General features: G+C 34.3%; 1 non-coding gene across 1 annotated transcript; it reads right to left on the bottom strand.

Annotated features, from left to right (window-relative positions):
• Window positions 1–639: 639 nt before the first annotated feature.
• LOC111766215 (U1 spliceosomal RNA) lies at window positions 640–801 on the bottom strand. The gene has a single exon (XR_002798315.2). It is a non-coding gene; the product is annotated as a U1 spliceosomal RNA (small nuclear RNA).
• Between the last annotated feature and the right edge of the window lie 23,741 nt (window positions 802–24,542).

Genomic DNA, 24,542 nt, shown 5'->3' with positions numbered 1-24,542 from the left:
GTTTCCAAAAACACAAAAAACTCAAATAAGCAAGATATTATGGTAGATTCAGGGCAGCAGTTGTGTTGTGTTGGTGTGTAAATTAAAACAAAAACAAAAACAAAACCCCTAGTAAACTGTTTTATGGAAATTGAAATTCACAAAAAAGATAATTACTACCTTTAAAAATCTTATGCTCGTAAGAATGCGTGATCAAATTAAGAAATAAAATGCATCAATTATTAGGGCCCCCTGGTCAGTAGTTTAATCAATTCAATTATTGTTTCATCTAGTTCTTTTTTTAAAGATTTATTTTTATTTATTTATTTCTATCCCCCCACTCGGCCTCACTGCTTTGCACTTGCTGTATGCTCATCTTCATTTTTTTAGGAGGCACTAGAAACTGAACCTGGGACCTCCCATGTGGAAGGAAGTACCCAATCGCTTGAGCCACCTCCGCTCCCTCTAGTTTATTTTAAAGGCAGGTTTTTTTTACATATATATATCTTCTATGGTGAAAAATCTATTAATTAAAGAGAAAGTCTTCCATTTTAATTCTAGCATATTTAGATATAAAGTAATACAGTATCTAAAGTGTTGTTAGCATTAACATTGGGATTTTTTGCCTTATAATATCAATTTTTTTTTCTTTTTTGTGTAGAGGAGATTGCAAATGCAGTGCCCCTCCACCACAAATTATGCAGTCAAGTTTCCCACATTTGGGGAAATCGCAGGTGTCAGCACATCGGGAATGCAAAAGATAAGCCTCGCCATGGGAAAGCCGCCTTCATGATCCTGGTATCTCTCCTTCCAGGTAAATATTTATGATATCGCTTTAGCACATACTTCTTTGTGCTTTCCATGTAAATGGTCTACAAATTTTAGTTATTAATCAGAAACCAGTAGTCATTCATCATTAATCACTACATTCATCATTAATCACTACATTTGAGTGATAGTATTCTTTGAATAGGAGGAAGATAAAACTTAGTTGAAAATTGTTATAAATTGATTGCTATCATCTAATTATTAGATACACATTTTGAGGTTTTTTTTAACTATAAATAATAATATATTTCTATTCCTTACTTCCATTTCTAGACCTTTAGGATGAAAAAAAGAGATTTTTTCATGTATATCCTAATATTTAATGCTTTAAATTATAATTTTATTTTTAAGGCATAAAGACTCTCTTCATCCTCACGTGTTGGTGTATTTCCAGGATGAGCTTTCTCTCTTTCTCTCTGTACTCAGATAACTTAAATTTGCTCCATAAAACAAACAAACAAACAAAAAACGCAAGTCTTTGGCTACCAAATGAATTGATGTAAAGGGGTATGTGTGATTGTGTGATGATGGTTTAACAATGTTCAAAAACTGTCTTGTTCCTTCCTGTCAACCTTGCTCCTTGATGCAGTGATTGGAGCATAGCCAATAGAAAGTCAGGCTAAACTACTTGGTGCAAGAGACAGGACTTAATCTTCAACTTTAAAATATGTACATTTGGAAGCAGTAGAAAGACCAGGACAGATTACTATCAGAACAGGGAACAGCCAAGCAAGTCAGATAGGAATAAGAAATGCAGGATAGTCGAAAATCTGGCCTTCTAGTAAACAAGAATGAATGTTTGAAATTACTTTGAAATGCATTTGGACCAACAAGACTTGGTTCTAAGGCAGGACCAGGAAAGTTAGTTCTCTGAATGTAGTGAGAAATAAATGAAATAAAAACAGTAAGTTATAAAATTTTGACAGGAACCATATTAAATCAGTTGTACATTATTGCAAGGGCTCTGAAGACTAGAACACATGGGTTTTAAGTCTTGATTAAGCTCTGACAGTAGCTATTAGTTCATTATTTGAAAATAAAGACATCGATACCTGCGGACGGCTGGGCTCAGTTGGGTCAGTGGAAGCTGCCGGGGGGCCGGGGGCCCTTTGAGCCAGCAGCAGGCGGCTCAAGGTGTGGTGGGGACGCGCCGCGCGGTGGAAGAACGCCACGGAGACGAGGGCTGTGCGCAGGTCTACTTTATTGAGGAAGTACACTTAGTTTTATAGTGCTGGGTAGGGGAGGGGTTTAGTGCGAGGGCGGGCTAGCTACGGGGTGGTGATGGATAGGTGGGTAAAGGCGGATGGCTACGAGGTGAACAGTGGCTAAGGAAGGAGGCAGATTATGAGTTGGCAATGTGGGCGGGACTGGCGGGAAGAACCGCAACAGCTGGAGGGGGAAGATAACAATGGCTGGGAGGAGGGGTGAAGGGAGGCAGCAGCATAAGCTGCTGCTAAAAAGGGCTGTAGAGCAAAGAGGTTACTAAGGGCCGGCAGGCAGGGGAATTAAGGTGGGGAACAGATACCTATATCACAGTTTGAAGGTTAAATGTATATGTGTGTACATATATATACATAATGAGCTACATTTGGTAGATTATAGTGAGGAAACAATGTTTTCCCCCACCACTATATCCAACACATTAAATTGTCTTATATCAATAGTCTTTGACTCTTAATAACGTCTCAAGTAGACTATATAGTTTCTTAGGAAATTGCAACTCAGTAGACTTATTTAAGAACAGACTAAATCAAACTCTAATCTCACGCCCATTTCTAAGCACTCTCCATTTGCTCAGCTGAGCCTAGCCTAATGCCAAGTCATTAGCAATTGCGGGATGAAGGTGAGGGATGCAGAGTATGATCTGTTCTCTCAATTTCTCAATTCTTTGTCCAACATTTCTCCCAGAAAGAATTCTCGTGGTTTCTTTACACTTGGCTGATGTGATAGATTATGCAGTTTTCAGACTACCCCTTTAAATTTCTGCCCCCTTGAGTTTCAACCACAGGAGGGAGTCTTTCCAGCTGGCTACATCCTTGGATAGATTTTTTTATCATGACTTCAGAGAGGCTATCGTCTTCATTGTCCATTCTTTCCCCATGAAAATAAAAATGTAGCCTCATCCTTGCTGAACGGTGAAAATACAACTTGGCCAAATGTTCACCTTTTCTCAATTGCTTTGTTCTCATCAGTATCTCCATCCTCAGGTTTGAACAAGTGACAAATATGTACCAGTTTCATGCCTCCCTACTCTGGAGTAGGTATGTAGACACAGTTTCCTCTACTTATGCATATATCTCAGGAGGCCACACAAAGAAATCTTCTTTTATATTAGCAGCTCCAATGTCGATCAGTGACTTCCTAGTACCTTTTTGCAAAAAGTTGAGGAAAAAGTGGGGGAGAGCACACAGTTCCTTCCTTGAAAACAGAGAGGGAAATGATTATCATCTCTAAGTCTGTTCTTTGCTTAAAGAATCTCCTCAAAATCTCTTCTCCCATTACATGGACAATGAATGTGTGATAGCAGCTAATAGTGGAATGCCAATTTTAACACCCTTAATAATCCCACCAGTTTATGCCTGGCACCATTCTTTAGAATGTTGTCATATTTCTTGCCCCTTATCGATAGCTTTTAAAAGGAAACATCACCTCCTAATTCTGATGCATATATGAAACACTTAGAAAAGCTTTTCTTGATGAACTAAAAACCCTTATTCTGTTGCATGATGAAATCGGTAGGTATCTCTAATCCTAATCAGACTTTGGCACATTTTGCTAATTTTCCTACCAATGGATAAAAACAATCAAAATTTACTTTGTACTCACATCTTATCATTCATTTTGTAGCATGGATTAGAGTGAAGGTAAATTTATAGTGATATTTATTTTTCACATTTGGTGGTATACATATATCCTACCATATTTTCTTTATTTAGAAAACAAATGTTTTAATATTTTGTTTTCATTAAGAAGAATGTAAAATAGCATCTCTTTCTCTTATTGTATCATTCCATTTACATATCATAAAACTAGTATATGGGATATTTTCTAAATCATACTAAGAGTAATAAAATTGTGTTTGAATATGACAAAATGTGCATATTTTATATACCATAAAATGTAAATTTTTAGAGCAAGAAGAAATCATAAATATTACTGAGCAGTAAAGATTTAACTTTGCTCAAAGGAAGGCTTGTCTCTTGACTCCAGCTCCTGGAAGATAACCTCTGAGCCCAGGAATGTTCTGCCTGTTCAGAGTATCTTTGTGTAATTGGAGGCCTTGGGCCATGCAGGATTGTCATTGATAATAATTTGATATATGGTAGAGGTCTTGGACTATGCAATATCAGTTTGACCTTGAGAGAGGATACAGACAAAGCTCAACAATGCAGGCAGTCATCCAAATTTACATGGCAAACCACCTACCCCACCCCATACCTCCCAAATAAAAACCCTGGACACCAAAGCTTGGGAATTTCTCTGAATGACAATTCTCTGTGTATGTTGCCACACATTGTTATGGGACAAGTAAACACTGCCCATACAACTCTACTGAGAGAGGACAATTGGAAACTCTGCTCTGAAATTTTCTTGGGCCCTGCCCTATGCCCATCTTCTTTTTCTTGATTTTTGTCTGTATCATTTTGCTGTAATAAATTGTCATCATGAGTATAATGGCCATGCTGAGTTCTGTGAGTACTTCTAGTGAAATTTGGAACCTTCAAATTGCAATCACCTAGTCTAAATATTTCTTTTCCATGGATGAAAAGTTTGAGGCATAGACAAAGTGGCTTGCTAGGGTCTTACATTTAATAAATAGAAAAGGTGATGTTAGAAAAATATTTTTGGTACTGGTGATAGTGCCACTAAGCCTTGAGCTTCACAAAATAAATGCTGCTGTAGGAATCCTTATAAATATGATATTGTGATAATCCGTCTTCTGTATTTCCATATAACTATAAGTAACTTTTTAAAGGGAAATCACTGATTAAATTATTAGTTGAAAAGTATTAATACATGTTATGTTCTAAAGTAGAACAAAAAGTTCCAGCTTAGCTCTAATACTTAATATCCAACATTTGCCATGAAATGTTTCCCACTTTCCCACATTTTTATGACTCTGAATTATCATAGAAAGCATCATAAAAGCATAAAATGGATCAACTGGTGTTTAATTAACTGAAATTCCTAGGTGAAATGAAATTGTGTTTTGTTATTTGTCAACATGAATGGGCTTAAAAATTCAACATTAATATTTTAGCAGATGTGTTTTATGAAACAGAATGGTTAACTTGGAAGAACCTGCAGTTTCAGAACAGAGTTGAGAGATAATATATTATAGTCTGCTTTAACTTTTTTGTTTCCAAAGTCAGCAATATTTCAAGATTAATTCGGTCCTGTGGGTAAATATTAATTCTATCACAGCAAACAAAATGTTTCAAAAATTTATATAAGGTAGCAAAGTTTGCTTAGCTATACAAGTATGTGAAGAATTTATTATAAGATAAATATTAAAATACACATGGAAGAAAGAAAAGCATGAAAAATTGAGTAAAACTATCACTAAATGTCCTACTACTAGTAGTATTACTAATACTAATAGTACTAATACTACTACTAGTAATACCTCATATTTTAGAAAATCTTTCATAAGCACTTTAATTTGAGTATTGCAAAAACTGAGCTATTTAAGCATGGTGGACATTATTTTTCTTCCCATTTTTTGTTCATGCAGTAAACCCCTACTAATCAAATAACTACTTTTTTGACCACAGACAATTTGTTAGTGTTGAATTAGGTACTTTGTATTTGGTATTTTTAATGATCAAAAACTCCTTGAGGCATCTCCTGTTATCTACATTGACTGGTGAGAAAACTAAGATTCAGAGAGCATAAATTGTTATTCTCTACAATATAATGTTGCTTCTAAAGTAAATCAAGTTCCAGGTTATAGCTGCTGCTTATTCCCTCCTGCCTTTTAAAAACCAATTCAAGCATTACATCCCATATGAAGCCTCTTTTCACCTTTATTGCTTTTCCTGCTGCCTTTTCAGGATTTAATATTAACAGTAATAATAGCAATATTTACAGTTTGAGATCTGATTATATTGCCAGTGTTCTAATAAGCACTATCCCTCTATTACAACAATTTTCCCTAACCATGTTACTTTTTATTGCCCTGATATCATATATGACAAAACTGAATCAGGTTTTTGAATGAGAAATGAACAGGTTAATTGCTAAACATACGTATTTTTCTATTCATATAAAATCTAGTAAGCCTCCACATATGAAATTGTGTGAACTAAGCATTCTTAACAGACATGAAGTGATGAAAAACTACATCAGAATCCCAGGGAATCATTTTTTCAGTATAAAATCACCATTGTTTACAAATTGGGTCAATAATTAAGAATGTTGAATTGTAAAGGGAAAGAAAGAACCAGTTCTATTCTGAGGTGACACTCTGAGCAGTAAAGTGTCTGAGTTGTTATCCCACGAAAGTTGTGCAGCTGTGTGGTAAAAGATGGTTTGAGAAAATAGACAGGCAGAGAGAAGCAGAATAGTAAAAAATGGAAAGAATGCTATCAGAAATCAAGTTCTTGGATGGGAAGTTTTAGGGCTCAGTTGTTACAATATTCTTCCTACCATTTAGTTACATGAGCCAATAAATTCTACTCACTCCCTTGTTCTATAAACCAATATATCCCTAATTTTGGACAGAAAAGATTTGTGTCTCTACTATGACTTTAAAATTTAGAAAACTGATGCAGAATATCTCCCTTATGTTCCAAGAAGAGTGAATTTTACTGCTTTTTTCTAATATGCATTAATACTGTTTTTGTATTTTATAATTAACCTTAAATCTCCTAATTAATTAATATCTTCCTGCTATGTAACATTTTATGGTGCCATGTCACCAAAAGTTACTGACAGATAATAACCATTGATTTGCCTACCCACTCTATAGTTATAAGATTTTGTTTTTATAATGAAACTAATAGTTTGGGAACCCTCCCCGTCAAATTATAGTTTAGTATTTTTATCAGTTCAAAGGATTTTGCTAACTTACTTATGTACCCATAAGCATAACTGAACTCTGTGTAAATTTTAACCATTTAAAACCAAAGAGAACATTTTTCTTAAATACATGCATATGGAAAATTAGTGACAGGAAGCAATATGTTCATTTTAGTAGTAGAGAAATTATAAGTTTACACAATATATACCAACTCCATTAACAGTTAAAGAGACTGAGGTATCAGCAAATGCCTTGGCAATTTTTATTCTTTAATTGCTAATTCACTATTTGAAATAAAGGAAACTTGGTATATATTAAGATACATGATTTCAAAGAGAGTAATGGACAATTTCCAGGACTTTCCAATAAAACACCAGTGAGTGGCCCTGTTAGCACCCTTCATGTATGATAAAGTGTCTGATTATATTTATTAATTTTTAGAGTATCTATGTTTTATAAATTCTTAAAATTGGCATTGAAAATTTGCTATCTTTTTTAAGATAAGCAAATCATCCCATTGTTCTTTTGGATACTATAATGGTTAAATTCATGTGACAACTTGACCAGGTTATGTTGTCCAGTTGTTTGGTCAACCAATCATTGACCTGATTGTTACTGTGAGGATATATAATGGATTTAAAGTAACAATATGTTGATTGCATCTATGGTTGCTTTTATCTATAGTCAGCCAAGCAGATTGTCTTCAACAATGAGAGAAGTTTCATCCAAACAAATTAGTTGAACAACTCAAAGGGAGAACTTATGAATTCAGTAGTCAGAAGCAAAAATTCCCATTGCTACTTCAGATATCAGTTTCTCCTAGGAAATTCACTGAAAAACTTCATTGGTATTACCAGCTTGCAGCCTGCCCAATGAAATTTGGACTTACATTTCCCACAGCCAGCCATGTCAGTCAATTCCTATACTGTTCAAAATACATTGTTTATATACATATATGCATATATATATACATATATACATATATATATATATATAACTTATATATACATGCACATACACACATATCTTTTTGGGTCTGTTTCCCTGGAGAATCCTGACATATACATCTTCTATTTTCCATATTTTATTGCAGAATTTGAATATTATTAGTTTACAAAAATAGAGGAAAAGAGAGGAGTTGTTCATTTAGAATAAGCATTTACTTATTTTTCTCTTGTATTCAAAAAGAACTTACTGAATATGTTCTTCACTGCATTTGAGGGGTAAATGGTTGACAAGACTCATTTCCTGCCCTCAAATAGCTCATGGTTTATTAAGGGAACTGTGTAAAATAAATATATAGTACAGTATAGTGTGGTAAGTACTATAGTAGAGGACGCTCAGAAAAGGATGAGAATTCAAAGAAATAGTGCTATAGGCTAGGCTCTGCTTTTAGCCTGGTTTAGCCGAGCTAGCTTCATAGGGATGATGTCTCTTCAGCTGCCTTGAAGGTAAAGCAATACTAAATCAGGCAAGCAGATAAGGCTGGAAAGGTAATCAGGTGGTAATGGACTGAAAAGTGAATTTGTAGGGTAACATTTGTAGGATTTTAGAGTTTGAAAATGAAGGAAGACAAAGGGGGCTTTTCTATTTTCTGGGGACCTAAAGCAGAGGGTAAGATTTAAATAGTACAAGATCTTATAATTTATATGCCCATTCAAGAGAGCAGATTGAGCAGAGTTTAATCTGGCCACAGTTAATAAAACATGATCCCTAGGGAAGAAGAGGAAGAAGCTAGAGAAAGCAGTAAGCATTTGCTTTGGCTAACTGGATGTATTAGAGTAGCAAGAAAGAGGGAGTGTGATGTTAATGCATTTGTAGGTGAGGATGAGTAAAATAATTTCACTCACACTTGGAATGTCAAATATGGAAATTTCACTCACACTTAGAGTGTCAAACATGGAAAACAACCCAAGAACCTGAATACAACAGCAAGAAATAAGTAGTATATGACAATACGGTCAAACAGCATAAGCCTCAAACGAGGGGAATTTTTGCATGAAATTATAGAAAGTTCAAGAATTTGCACTAGAACGTATCAAAGAGTATACTGGCCCCTGAAGCCCAACCTTCGCCACCCTGCTCTGTGGTTGTTCTAGCAACAGAATGAAGAACAGTGTCTCGGGACACAAGAATGAAGAATCAGTTAGTTACATTCATTTCATTAAGGCGATACTAGATGTTCAGTATGACTCAAAGGAAGCAGATTGAAATATTATACTTAAGTCAAGAAGCAGTTTTGGTGGATTGAAAGAAGCAATGCCAGCAAGAGTTTAAAAGCAAAGATTAGTGCCTGTTTGCTCAATTTCTGAAGTGCCACCTTTTAAATTACAATCGAAAATGAAATTAAGCTTAAATCATTTGATGTTTGCATAATTTAGGACAGTCAGAAATCCAACTACTTTTTAAGTAACTATCTTCAAGTTTTATTAGTATATTTTCAGGGAAATATTAAATATTGTTTTTAGTCTCTGGACCTCTCTACAACTTTTGGTGGAATAAAAAGAAAACAAAGAGCTATATTTTTTCTCAATCTCAAATATAAACAAAGACCATTAATTTCACTCAGTTCAGTGACTGGTTTTCCAGTTATAAATGAGCATTAGTTTATACTTTAATATAGAAGAAAATCTTCATTTATTCTCAGCTTGCACTTGTGTGAAGTCCTTTGCCTTAATATAGTTCAGCTATAAACCAACGGCTGGAGCCAAATCCAGAAGACAATCATAAAAGGGTGCCTGCAGGTTAGTTTATAGTTCTTTTGAACTGAACCCATCTCCATATACTTCATTGCTCCAGCATATATCCAATACTCTTTCTCCATTCGCAAATAGTCTTCTGGATAACTAAAAGCACACATGACTGAGGTCAAATAAAATATGTTCATATTATATGAACGTATTATAAAGGAATATCATAATCCTTTAAATATTTGAACAAATATAATGGAAACTGAATACCAGCTATTTCTAATTGATACACTCTGGAGTGAAGCATTAGTTCTAGGTCTGTATCTGATAATAAAGATGTTTGCCCTTTCTTTGCAATATGCACATATTTTGAAAGTCAGCTTCAGAGCAGTTATAACATTTTAGTGCTAACAGCACTCTTTTTCTTGATAATACCTTGACATTTCTATTACTAGTGAGTGAATGAGTTATTTTGGCTAATATTCAGGATATGTCTCAACAGCATAAAAAAGAATCATGTTTAAGGACTTGCACAGAAATCTTTTACATACCAGATAGCTATAGTGATTACAATTCTGCACAGAAAAAAAAAATGCTCACAACTTATACAGGTAGGTAGGGTCTCACCTACCCTTGATCTCAGCAGAAGTCTATTGATTTCATTAAGGATGCAATACAGCCCAGAGTCTTTAAGCAAACACATTTTCTCTCTAAAAATCAAATGAAGAAATGGGCAAAGAATTCTCTTTCATCTATAAATTATAAAGCAAAGTTCAAGAAATTCAAACTACTTGAAAAGGAGTATTTGATTTCTTATGTAACGAAATTGTTTTTTTTTAAAAACCTCAATGCAGATTTGCTTGAATGATGAAAATTTTAATATTTTAATACAAACCTAGGATTCTGTATGTCACTATTTTTAACTGGAAAGTAATACTGAGATTTACACATTGTGTAAGTGATCAGTAGCAAGTTTTATCTCAGAGCAAATGATCATTGACTAGACATTTTTTGAGGAAAATTATATTTAAATCTGGCAACTATACACCCACACAAAACACACACAATTTCCTTAAGTCATCATCATTTTCTTCATTTTGACAAAGGACTATTTTGTCTCTCCTTTCTCCTAGAGGAGAAAGTAACAATGATGGCTCTGATAATGTGGAAACAAACAAACATAAAACCAAACAACAACAACAACAAGAACTCCATGCTAAATTTCTGTTCTCTTATTCTGTTTAAATTGAAAATAGCAAATCTGTTGTAAATGCCTAGCTTTAAATGGTATAAAATGACAATAATGCCAAAAAAGAGCTACTTAGTATATTTCTGACAGTGTCACATTAGAATATTGTGTGAATTTTTACCTTAAAACAAATCACAAGGGGTGGCGGACTTGGCCCAGTGGTTAGGGCGTTCGTCTACCACATGGGAGGTCGCGGTTCAAACCCCGGGCCTCCTTGACCCGTGTACAGCTGGCCAATGCGCAGTGCTGGGGTGAGCAAGGAGTGCCATGCCATGCAGGGGTGTCCCCCACCTAGGGGAGCCCCATGTGCAAGGAGTGCGCCCCGTAAGGAGAGCTAACCAGTGCGAAAGAAACTGCAGCCTGCCCAGGAATGGCGCCGCACACACGGAGAGCTGACACAACAAGATGACGCAACAACAAAAAAAAGAAACACAGATTCCCATGCCGCTGACAACAACAGAAGCAGACAAAGAAGACACAGCAAATAGACACAGAGAACAGACAACTGGGGTGGGGGGGGGAGGGGAGAGAAATAAATTAAATAAATAAATAAAACAAATCACATTTCTAGAAACACATGAGTAAACTACACTGAAGAAAGAAGAAATAGAAGAACTCAATAGACCAATCACAAGTAGTGAGATTGAATTAGTCATCAAAAACCTCCTGTAGCAGTTTGATATGGTTATGAATTCCAAAAAACAGATATTGGATTATGTTTGTAATCTAGTCTGTACCTGGGCATAATTGAGTTACGATTGGGGCTTTGATTGGGCCATGTTATTAGGGCATTGAGTCCCCATCCCTTGGTGCTGGGGACTCACAGATAAAAGGCATGGCAAAGAACAGAGTTGAGGGGTTTTGATGTTGTAGTTTTAATGTTGGAGTTTTATGCTGAAGCCTTAAGCTGGAGCCAGGAGAAGAACACAGAGGAATACAGATGGCTCCTCAGACATGGAAGAAACCCCAGGGAGAGAGAGACATAGCTGTTTGCCTGAATAGTCTACAGCTGACCTTGTGGAGAGAGGCAAAGCCTAGAGAGCTTCATAGTCTACAGCTGACCTTGTGGAGAAAGCAGAGGAGCTGAGCCCAAAGGAACCCAGGAAGCCTGAACCCTTGCAGATGTTGGCAGCCATCTTGCTCCAAAATGTGAAAATAGGCTTTGGTGAGGGAAGTAACTTAGGCTTTATGGTCTGGTATCCTTTATGAAAAGGAAACACTTTCTGGTATTTTGCATCATCACCCTTTTGGCTGACTAATACACCTCCCAACCAAGAAAAGCCCAGGACCAGGGGCTTTACAGATGAATTCTGCCAATCATTTTGGAAAGAGCTAATACAAATCCTGCTCAAATTCTTCCAAAAATTGAACTCATTCTATAATGCCAACATCCCCCTAATAAGAAAGCCACATAAAGATGCTACAGGAAAACTACAGACAAATCTCTTTAATGAAATTAGATGCAAAAATCCTCAACAAAATGCTTGCTAATTGAATCTTATAATAAATGAAACAAATTATACACCATGATCAAGATGGTTTTATTCCAAGTATGCAAGAATGTTTCAGCTAAGGACATCAGTCAATGTAATATACCACATCAATAGATTGTAGGAAAAAAATCTCAGGTTCATCACTATGGACACAGAACATGCATTTGACAAAACATAACATCTTTCCTTGATGAAAACACTTTTAAATTAATGAAGTATTGACACATGAGACAACATGGATAAACCTTGAAGACCCTATGTTGAGTGAGGAAACCCAGTCACTAAAGGACAAATACTGCATTATCTCACTAATATGAAAAATACTGAGCATACCTACAGAGCTAGAGTTTGAAAGATAGGCTACCAGGAAATAAAAAGGGAGGAGAGAGGAGTGAGCTGCTGCTCAGTCTGGGCAGAATCTATGCTAAAGTGAGTGGTGGTGGTTTGGCAGTGAATGGGAGTAATGGGGACTCAACACTGTGAGTGGGGCTGATTGTGCTGGAGAGTGAGTGAGGATGGGGATGGGTAGGGCCATCCATGGACTGGGAGGAGGGATGAAGGAAGGAACAGGTGGACTCTGGGGAGGATGTGGTTGTGAATACAGCTGGTGGAGTTTTCTTTTGGTATCTATGTCAAGGGAGAGTCACTTGTGCAGGGCGTCAGTGATAAGGGAATGTGTGGGGAAGGGTGTACCTGGGGTATGCCTCTATGGAATACGAATGTGTTCAAGCTGTGAAAGGGTGTGATCTGAGTGGGTGGAGGCCCATACAATAACCAACAAAATATTAAACTCCTGTCCTGGGGAGTCCTGCTATATTCTCAGATGAGTGGCAAGAAACTCTGGAGTATGTAGGCTGTGCCTACAAAATGGAAAACAGACCCATAAGCCAAGCCTATGATATTAATGTTTTTACTGGTAAACCTTATTCTTGTAAATCTGAAAGTCAGCCTAATAATAACTATTGCCTAAGAGTTACTTTCTGATATCCTCCTTGTTACTCAAATGTGACCTCTTTCAAGCAAATCTCAGCAGGGAGATGTGCTTCCCTGGCACTGAGGGAGTAATATCAAAAACAGCAACAGTGATGCATTTGGGAAAAGACCTTGACCAAACAGGAAACATTAAATATAAAAAGAGTTTTTTTTTTATGACTAAGAGATTTCAAAGTGAGTCTAGATGGTGTTTCAGAGGTTATGCTTATTCATGTATCAGGCAGACCTCACTAACTACTACAGTAAACAAAACCGAAATAAGTTTTGAGCTCTTGAGGGCTTGAGGGACACTATAGGCAAGACACACAAACCCAGGAAATCAGTATCCTATTGGTGGGCCTTACTTTGGAATATATGATAATCTATTTCCCCAATGTAGCAGAATTAGACTCATTTATAATTTCCCTGCCCATGGTTCATCTGCCCCTTTCATTTGAACCTACAATTAACACTATAGCCATTAAATAAATTTACCAGAATCTTAAATCTTTGGTCTGTTCATATGCTCGTTGAGTTTTGAATCTCAGGAGAGTTGCAGGCAACGCCTATTCTCCAGTTGATTGGACTCTCCCAGGATAACTAACAAGATGAAGACGATGGGCAATCCCCACCCCCAAAAACAAAGCATGTATACACTCACAGGCAAGTAAAACAGTTCCTTGTTCTAATAAGATCTATACCTCCTCTCAATCAGAACAGAACAGGCATCACCATTCCAAAATCCTCAAGATTGAGTAATGAACAAACATAAGAGGGGAATGCAAACGTGGACAAAAGTAGGCTGATTATTGCTGTTATAATGGAAGAACTTGTAACATTGATATACAGATAGTGGTTACCAGAGGTTCTGTGGGGAGCGGGAGGAAAGAATAGGTGGAACAGAGGGTATTTTTAGGGGATTGGAATTCTTCTGCGTGATATTGTAATTACAGATACAGGCCATTATATATTTTGTCTTACCCTATAAAACTGTACAGCGAAAAGTATAAACCATAATGTTAACTATTGAGTATGGTTAGTAGCAACGCTTTAATATTTGTTCATCAAGTATAACAAATGCACCACAATGATGTAAGATATTACTAATAGGAGAAAATGTTGGAGGGGGAGGGGGTGCGATATGTGGGAATCCTCTATACTTTTGATGTAACTTTTATGCAATCTAAAACTTCTCTATAAATAATGTTTATTATATGGAAAAATAAAGTCATGCTTAGCTAAATATATATATATGTATATATAAATATGCATATATTAACAACCTTTTCATAAATGGTAAAAAAAAGTGTGCTGAAACAAACAAGACAAAAAATAATCTGTTTGTTCTTGTTTTTTGCATTGTTTTTTCTTTCTTCTTTTCTCTTTTTTTTAATGGAGAAATGAAAATGCTCTAATATTGGTTGAAGTGATGAATGCACAACTCTGTGATTTTACCAAATGCCATTGATTGCACACTTTAGATGGATTGTATGCTTTATGAATACGTTTCAATAAAATTGATGATAGAAAATTCGCAATCTTCTTCCCCACCATCACCCTACTATTTAGACTGGAAAACAAACTATCTGCCTTTTCACATTCTTTGCAGATATGGGTGTCCATGTAAAAGAGATCTAGTTGAGGAGGAAAAGATGAAAATCTTTGAAGAGGGTATTCTTGGAAAAGTAAATATAAAAAATAATAAAAGACATTTTAAATTAGGAGAGCACATTTTCCCTTTCTTTAACCCTCTTTGCCTTTTTGTTACCTGGCACAAAGCTGGGGAGTCCTCAGCCATGTTCTGTCCCTGATTATAAAAGCCATGTTAATGATGGAGCTGGAAGATTAAAAAAAAAAAAAAGATAACTAAATCCCTAACTCTGAGTGCAACTGTGGAATTTTTCTAATTGTAGAAATGAAATGTTGTCACATACAAGTAATGAAATATATCAGGGATACTTTCTTTTTCATATTTGCTTTACAATTTAATACATATCTATCCCAATAATACAATCCTTTTCAGAGCTTCTTTTTGTGGTATGAGAACCACCTAAACCATTTCAGTCTTCTAGATGTAGTTTTTCTACCGTTTTGACTTAGCTGATATCTTCTTTGAACCACTTATAGTCTCTTTAAATCACATTTTAAACATGTCCAAGAAAGGTGAAAAAAGACAAATAAAATGACATTAAGATATAGTTATTTATGTGATATTATCATTATTATTCATATTATTAAGAGAAAGACATCTAGGAAATTACCCCCAAGAAATACCTGTTATTTTTAAAAATAGGGTCTAGACCTATAGCAAAGATTACAGGTGATTTATTTAGAGTTTGCTAGTTGCTAGATATATTTGATAGACCTGATTGTTTAAGTAAACAAAATCTCTTATTTATTTGGTCTTCATGTAATGATATGTTCTAAATCATTTTACAATCTTATTCATGTTTTTTGTTAATACTCATTTTCATGTTTTGCTTTAAAATGTTTTTATCTCATGAAGAAAAATATAATGTCTGTTAGTTCTGTGGCTTGACTGTAACAAATATTATTTAAAGTTATCACTTTGAATTTTAAATATTATAAGGCATATTCATTTGGATTTAGATTATTGGTGAACTATTGATCTATGTGATTTTTAAGGTCACTTTGAACTTCTATGCCTGTAGTTTAATTTTTTTTAAAATCTAGAAGTACCTGTTTATCCTGTTTTATTTATTAAACAAAGGATTTTATTTTTATTTATTCCTGACATTTTATAATATTTCCATGTAAATTATACCATAAAACCAGAATAAGTCACTTAATTTTTAAACATTTACTTTCTTGACTGAAATATCAATCCTGTTTCCCCTGGAAGTTCTGTAACAGTAGGAAATGTGTGACAAAAACTACCAGCATTATTACAGTCTATTTCTCCCTTTAGTTTCTGAATGTCATTAAGGTAGAAAATTAGTCTGGTAACTTTTTCCACATTTTTAAAATTTATATGAATTCAGATTCTCTGCAGTGACTAGATAGCAATGTTAATTCCACCACGGATAAATGGTGTATGCAGGCTAAAGGACAATTCAGCTATAAAAAGCCCTATTTCAGTAATGCTAACTATTTCTGGCTTCTCATTTCTTGTAATTTAAAGTAGCCTGCAGACTTTCTTATTATGCCTGTCACATCCACCATTATATCGCCATACCTACAAAATGTCTGTAGCAATGCCTCTCAGAACCCCGATTGCATCCAGTAAGTGATGATGCAGATCTAGTCATCCAGGAATGCCGGGGTACAGCAAGTCAGCTCTGGTTCTTTCCTTTCTGAAACACAGCTTGAAATGACTAATCAACAGCAAATTTAACAGGCAAATATGCAATTTCTTTTTGCAAAGGAAAATATGTATAATAATAAGGCTATATATCCCTGTTACCATGAAAGGAAATTGGAGAAATTAGAATTAAATCCCTATCAACCCCATTTTCTTGTTTTCCAGCCTTGCAATTCAGCATCAATTTGACTCCACAAAACACATACATGAGCAATTTTAGTATAATCCATTCTATTACCTTTGCATTTTATAACTTTAAATATATAGACCCATAAAAGGTTTTAAAAACCAATGCTTGCTTCCTTTTCAAAAATGAACTGCATTTTTGGATGACTTGGATGCTCATTTTTCATTACGTTGATAAAAAAGATGAATTGATTATTTTTCTTAATACTTCTCAGCCAGCCCTCTCACAACTGTTGCTGCCAAGATTTGGTTAAAAAAATCCACAATTATGCAATAATCAGATATATATATATATATAAAGTACTGAAAAAAATTAAAAACTCAAAATCAAAACAGTAATACTTCTCTATATGAAATATATTCTTCATTTGTAGTTGAAAATATTTATTATGTTTGAAATACACAATTAAAAAAGAGGTATGTGGTAGTAAGTACTGCTAGTGAAGGAATTCTGCCCAAAGCAAGAAGTGTGTAAATCTTAGCACCACTACTTACACAAACTCTGTGGCCTTATAAGATTTGATCAACATCTCAAGGTCTCAAAATGCCCAAAATGAAAAAATAGAAATTAAAACATTGTTGTCAAATACAAGTAATGAAACAATTAATTACTCCTAACAAAGTACTGAAAAGCTATACTCCTTCACTGGATATTCACACATAGGGATGCCAGATAATATACACTCAGTTAAATTTGAATTTCAGATAAAAATGAATAATATTTTTAGTATAAGTACGCCTTATATATATGTTAAATATTGCATATGGCATCCTTATTTTAAGATATATAATTATTGTTTTTCTGAAATTCAAATTTAATTGGACCTTTTTGTATTTTATTTGCTAGATCTGGTAAACTTATCCACAATGTGATAAGCATTTAAGAAAATATTATAAGGAAACATGTTTAACTTACTTTACGCCAATTATTCACAAAATTTATTTTGCCACAAGACACTGTTTGAAGGTAACATCTGTTAATATGCAAATGAACACAATTTGGGAATGCTGTTTTAATCTCATACCTTAATTTTACAGGTGAAAAATCTACAAGAAACTTATTTACTGAATTTTTCCTAACAGTAGAGATCAGGTAGCTTTCGCTTAATTAGCTAGACTGTTCACTCTCAGTTTTGTTCAGGACAATTAAGTTATGTTCATTCAATTTCATCTTTAGTGATCTAAAGCTCTGTAAGAATAAATTCTGCTTGTTATAATTCTCTAAATATATATATATCTATTAGAAGCCAGTATTTTAAATGTATTATTTTATTCACTTTATGTATATTATCTACTTTTTAAATTTTTACCAGAAATGTGTTGGTTACATGAGCTATGCAATTAGTAAATTTCCAATTAATAAAATCAAATGTGTTGCATATATAAGCAATAACTAAAAATACACTTAAATTCATCATGGAAACATAAAGTCATATCAGAAGTTCAACACAATAGAATCATTCCTTCCCATAACTCCAAATTTAACAATGCAGTCAAGAAAGAAAAAAAAAAAATCAATTTTAAAAACCATCCTTTATTTCAATTGAATTTTTGAAATGCATGGACACTAGAATGATGAATGGTTGGAAGAATGAGAAAGCAATAATTTTAGGTAAATATTGGCTAAATATTACTGTATTTTAGCAAAAGCATTCTAGAATATTTTGGTCAATTTTTATAGTTTTGACATAATTTCCATTTTATTTTCTGAACTATTAGCCATACCGTTTGAAGAAAATTCTAATAAAGTGATTCTTAAACTAAAAAAACTGGTTAAATAATGTTTTTCAATCTCCCTTAGTAGAAGTATAACAGAACAGATTTTTCAAACAATTTTCCAGGAGGGAATACAAACACGCACACACGTGAAAACTTCTTGAGGCACTGCTTAAAAATCACCGAGGTAGTCTCTTTCTTATAATAATTTTAGCAGAGTTCAATTGCCTGGCCATGCAAAGCATATATAATGCTAAAAAGTGGTGCCAAGTCAGAATTGTGTGAGAATAACAGATTTTTACATTTACTTTCAAAGCATAGGTGTTCGTACAACTTAAGAAAACCACTCCTGGGCAGAACATGTGATGTGACATATTTTTAAAGTACAAATTTTCCCTTGAAAATGCTTTAAACAATATAGTGAGGATTACATTCTTGATCCCTCTTGCATGCAATAAACTACAGCTTGTGCAAAAATTTAAAGTCGAAGTCATGCTTAAAATAATAGGTGTATGAATCTTGAAATAAGGAATTTGCTAGCTATATTTGTTTGGCATTTCTAGAATTATTTAATAATGGTAACCTGTTTATTTTCCCTTTTATTATTTATTCTTGTGAGAGATTCAGGGCTAAATATAATTTATTCTCTGTAGAAATAATCAAAATAATCAATTTGCTGCATTTTCCTAAAATTACAAGATAATTTATCATATTTTCAGAAATATTTGTTTGTAACCTTTAGATGGTATCTTGCAGCAATACTGACCTTTTGAACACATATTACCAATTTTATGTTGTTTTCTCTTTTTAGTAGTTACTTACTCTCTGGATTAAAAAATAATTTCTATTTTTCCATAACCCTTTGTTTTCTATAGTTTAAAGAAATTTATTTCTGGCCGTTAGCACATCATTGTCTCTGAAAATGTCTTTAGAAGTAATAGAAAATTCTGTAACTAAATTTCAAAGTCTGCTGATTATGGCAGATTTTGGAAGCAATATATATGAAAAATAAAAATTGAATAATACAATGATGAACTTCTAGTTGCATCTAATGCTCTTTCAACTCATTGTCACTTGAAACATATTTGTTATCCAATATTTAAATATAAGGATTTTATATTGCTTAGTTCTTTATCTTATTATTGATATACAATTTACAATTCCCAATGTAAGCCAGGTGTTAAACACTGTAAAATTTTTAAAATATTAATTATCCATTATATTAAAATAGTCATTTACGTAGAGGAAAATAATTAATATTTTTAAAATATCAAATTGCACATATTTAATTACTATAATATTACTTATTTTTATTATCCCCCCATTGTGGCTTCTTTGCATGCTGTCTGCTCTCTGTGTCCATTTGCTGTGTATTCTTCTGTGTCTGTATTTATTTAGTGTATTTCCCCTCCTCCCTTGTGACCTGTTGCTGTCTACTCTCTGTGTCCATTTGCTGGGCACTCTTCTGTGTTTTTTTGCTTGTCTCCCTTTTTATTTTGTTGTGTCACCTTGCTGAGTCAGCTCTCCACAGCGTGCAGGCAAGCCCACCTTCACAAGGAGGCCCCAGGACATGAACCCAGGACCTCACATATGGTAGATGGGAGCCCAACTGATTGAGCCACAGCTGCTTCCCTGTAATATTACTTTTGATGTATATAACTTAGTTATGAGAAAAAGGCCTTAAAAATCAACATTGACATATAGATGCACCTCCCGAATGGTATGCTCAACAACTTTTGAATAAAAATGCACTATTCAAAGCAATAACTGAAATGTATTAATTGATAAAGTTATCTTCTTACTATGAATGAAACAATCAACATTCTACCATTCTACGGTCTATGACTGAATATTTATAGTTTTGTATATTAGCTTCCTTAAATCAAAAAATAATCAGTCACAAATTCTACATTGATAATTTTCAGAGAGAATTCTATTAAATGTAAATATTTCAACAATCATCTAACTGAATAATCTGATTGACAACTCCGAGAATTTGATTTAAATAAACCTCCAAATTGTCAATATAATTTTTCTGATTCTAATAGAAATTGAACTTAAACCATTTTTTGACATTAATGATTTATATGTTTAACCAAAATATCGATACCTCTAAAAATAAAGCTCCAACTTTATATTAAAAAACAAGCTTGTGTCAGTCATTCCATGTCTTCCTATGCAATTTGCCATATTTTTCAATCTGACATATTTCATAACTATTACCTAGCTGTGAAAAATGATATTATGTTTTTTACATTTCACCTTCTTTATATTAGAAAACATATTCTTCCAAGAGTTATTAAATCTGAAGAGATTTCTAATATTTAAAAACTTCTGTCCAGACAACTGGGAGCATAATCTAAAGATCACATTTCAGATGTTGTGTGATGTTTTAAATTAAATATAGGAGAGTGTCTTTCCATTGTACAGAAGGGTTCTGTCAAAGGGGTTTAGCGTTTGTTTATAATTAGCTAAAGCAAAATTTAACATTATCATGCAAGTGAATCCAAATTATTATGATTTTGATAATAATATACTTTATGGTTAAATATCTTTCAGATCTGTTTATTTAATTAGTAGTTTTCTTTTACTTTTTAAAAAGAGTATTACCTTATTTATATTTGGATATTTTCTTTACCACTGTTTAAATTTAGAAATTATTTTTGTTTGTCTATCTTTTATTACTTAGGAAAATAAAACACATTTTGCAATAAATTCAGCTCCCTTATATATTCTAATTCTTGTCTCAAGGCTAAGAAATCTTATTTCCTGCCTTATAAGTTGTGTTCATCTTTTAGAAAATGCAAATAATGTGTTCAAATTTTATTTTGGAAAAAAGGCAAATTAATTGAGTAATTTGATATTAATGGTAGTTAATTCAAAAAAATGATAATTTAATGTATGTATTTATATATACTTGTGGCAAAATTTGAATTTCTGAGAGGTGGAAAATTGCATGAGAAATAAGAAATACTTGGGTAATCAAAATGACATGAGTTTTACGGATCGGGAAACAGAACCAGCTTTTCTCTTTAGATAAGTTACACACAAGAGAGCTCCTTAAAAATGATCCATTAATAATTGAAATATATTTTAAATCACTGCATGTTTATTTTTATTTTATTTTAATTTTCTATTGCTGCTGTAACAAATTCCCACAAAAGTATTGACTTAAAACAACACAATTTATAATACATTCAGAGGCCAGAAGTTGGAAATCTGTCTTACAGGGATGAAATCAAAGTGCCAACAGATCTGATTTCTTCTTGAGACTCTAGAGGAGAATCAATTTCTTTGCTTTTGGAAACCCCAATAGCCATCTGCACTTCTTGACTGATGGCCAATCTCCTCTCTCTCTCTCTGTCTCTCTGTCTCTCTGTCTCTCTCCCCCTCTCTCCCTGTTTCAATCATCACTTTGTCTTCTCTTCAAAGAAAACATCTTGATCTTTTTAAGATACTAGCAAAAGCTTATCCAGCTACACTCTTCACTTTCTCTCCAGAGCACACTTTCCATGTTGTTAATCTTCTAATTTTATAACATCTTTTGAAATCTGAATAGATTGAGAAATATCCAAATTATTATGTCCCTAAGAGTTCTTCCCTCAGTTTAATTAACTCTTTCCTCTTGCACTTAAAGCAGCAAGAAGGAACCAGGCCGTATCATCAAGATTTTTCAAGGAAATCTCTTCAGTGAAATATCTCAGGCCATCATTTAATGTTCTGCTTTCCATTAGAACTTTGTGTACAATTCTACTGAGCATGCTGAGATGTCCAATCTTTTCCCCTCTCTTTCTCAAAAGCATTTCTTCCAGTGTCCAATAACATGCTCCTCATTTCCTTCTAAGCCTTCACCAGCAGCATCTTTAACATCATATTTCCACCCACAGTCTAAGATAAAGCTTTTCCCTGTTGTACTCCTCACTTCCTCTGAGCCCTCATTGGCAGAATCTTTAACATTCATATTTCTACCAACAGTAGATTCAAAGCAATCTAGTCATATTCCATCTTGTTCCTCAAAATTCTTCTAGCCTCTACTCATGTTACCTAATTTCATAACCAACTCGACATTTCCAGGTATCTATTACAGCAGGACCCCACCTCCAGGTACCAAAATCTGCAATTGATTCCTGTCACTGCTGAAAAATATTAACATAAATTTAGTGACTTGGAAAACCACAGGTTTACTACCTTACAAATATGGAGGTCAAGAGTGTAAATAGACACAACCAGGATTCTTTTCAAAAATTTTCTTCTCTCTACATATGCATATGCATACCTTATATATATTGGCTTCAGTGAATAATCCCTTAACTTTACTGTGTTTTTCTTTGAACCTGTTTGTTCAACATGAAGGATTTATTAAGGGCCATCCTTAAACCTTTGAGAGGTTTTCACAAATATTGTGCTTGCCATAATTTTCATAAGGACTTTTTCTTGAGGCTGTGTTTATCAGCTCAATCTTTCCTTTTCCCAAAACATTTCACAATTTTTGAAAAAGAGAAACAATTGCAACTTTGAACCTTGGAAATCCTGGAATTTCATAATTGCCTTCAAACAAATGTATTATCATCTGAGCTCGTGTCTTTCTTATACATTTCTTCTAATTCAACTAATAATGATCAAGGCATGCCAATAATATTCTGTCCTTCAACATCTTCACCTAAAGTCATTAGATCATCACAGGTGATTGTTTTACCAAATTTTTGCCAGTAAATAATATGGCTAACAATTTTTTTGGCCTCCAGTTAAAGTTTCTTCACCATAAGCTTCCTGAATTTGAAGACAATGCCACTTACAATAGGTATTTTTTATCGAACTCTTTACTTCTGGTAAAAAAAAAAGAAAAAAAACACAAAGTCTTCCTGGCAAACAAAATACTCCAAAATCACAGTGTTTACCACAACAAATATTTATTTCTCATTCCTGTGAAATGCCAACTGCCATTGTGGTTCTGCTCCAGTGCTCCTTTGTTCTACTCTACACTCCCTGGTGGAAACACTCATTGCCTCTTAAGGGATTTGCATAGAACTGACACAGTTATTTCCACTCTTATTTTGGGAGGCCCCCAAAATCACATGCTTGACCCTGACAATGAGACCGAAAGTACACTCTACCTGTAGAGAGATACTGCAAGTCACATAGCAATGAACAAGGATAAACCGTCTGTTTAGCTCAGAGAAAAAGTGTAATCAACCATACAGAACACAGTTTTTCTAAAATTTAGTTCCTTTTTTGTTTTTTTACTTCTATGTGTTTGGGTATAGTTTCCATTATCTCTAGGATATAAAATCCCAAAATATCAAGTAGAAGGCCATAGATTTTAGCAACTTTTAAAAATGAGTGTTTTATTTCTGTAGATGGGTTTTTTCCTACAAACCTACAATCTCTTTTCATTCACTTGTTTTAGGAAAGATGCTTCTCCTCAATGTCAGGAAACTAAATGACCCAGGTATTTTCATATTTCTACATGATAATGTTTTCTTGAGTAAAAATTGCTGGCATCTTCCTTAAAGGATGAATAGATGGAATGGCAAATAAACCTTGGAAGTTGGAGAGCCCCAGAAACATTTAAGGCCTATGTCCACTGAAGCTATTTATTGAAAGCCCAAAGGACTGTAAACATCTTGTGGCTTCCTTATCTCCCAGAGAGAATTTGTTTACTTTAGAAAGAAAACCTCCCTCTGTCAGGCAGGGAGAAGAGGACACGGTTGTGCGGGCTGTCCAAAAGAAGATGCTCAGAGATGCTTAATTTGGGGTTCATTTCCTGTAATTCAGATGCCCCCGTTTTTAAAATATTTATTATTTATTTTTTTATTTCCTCCTTCTTGCAGCTTGCTAGCTGTCTGCTCTCTGTGTCTGTTCCCTGGGTGTTCTTCTGTGTCTTCTTGTTCCCTTTGTTGCATCATCTTGCTGCACCAGCTCTCCACAGGTGTGCGCCATCAGCTCTCCATCGGTGCAGGACAACTTGCCTTCACAAGGAGGCCCTGGGATGAGAACCCAGGACTTCCAATATGGTAGATGGGAGCCCAATGGATTGAACAATAGCCACTTCCCAAGATGCGCCTTTTTTCATGCACGAATCACA

Source organism: Dasypus novemcinctus, chromosome 15 (genome assembly GCF_030445035.2).
Source record: "Dasypus novemcinctus isolate mDasNov1 chromosome 15, mDasNov1.1.hap2, whole genome shotgun sequence".
In the NCBI taxonomy this organism is placed as follows: Eukaryota; Metazoa; Chordata; class Mammalia; order Cingulata; family Dasypodidae; genus Dasypus; species Dasypus novemcinctus.
The sequence above is the reverse complement of the archived record's forward strand: the minus strand, read 5'-3'. Positions and strand labels throughout refer to the sequence as shown.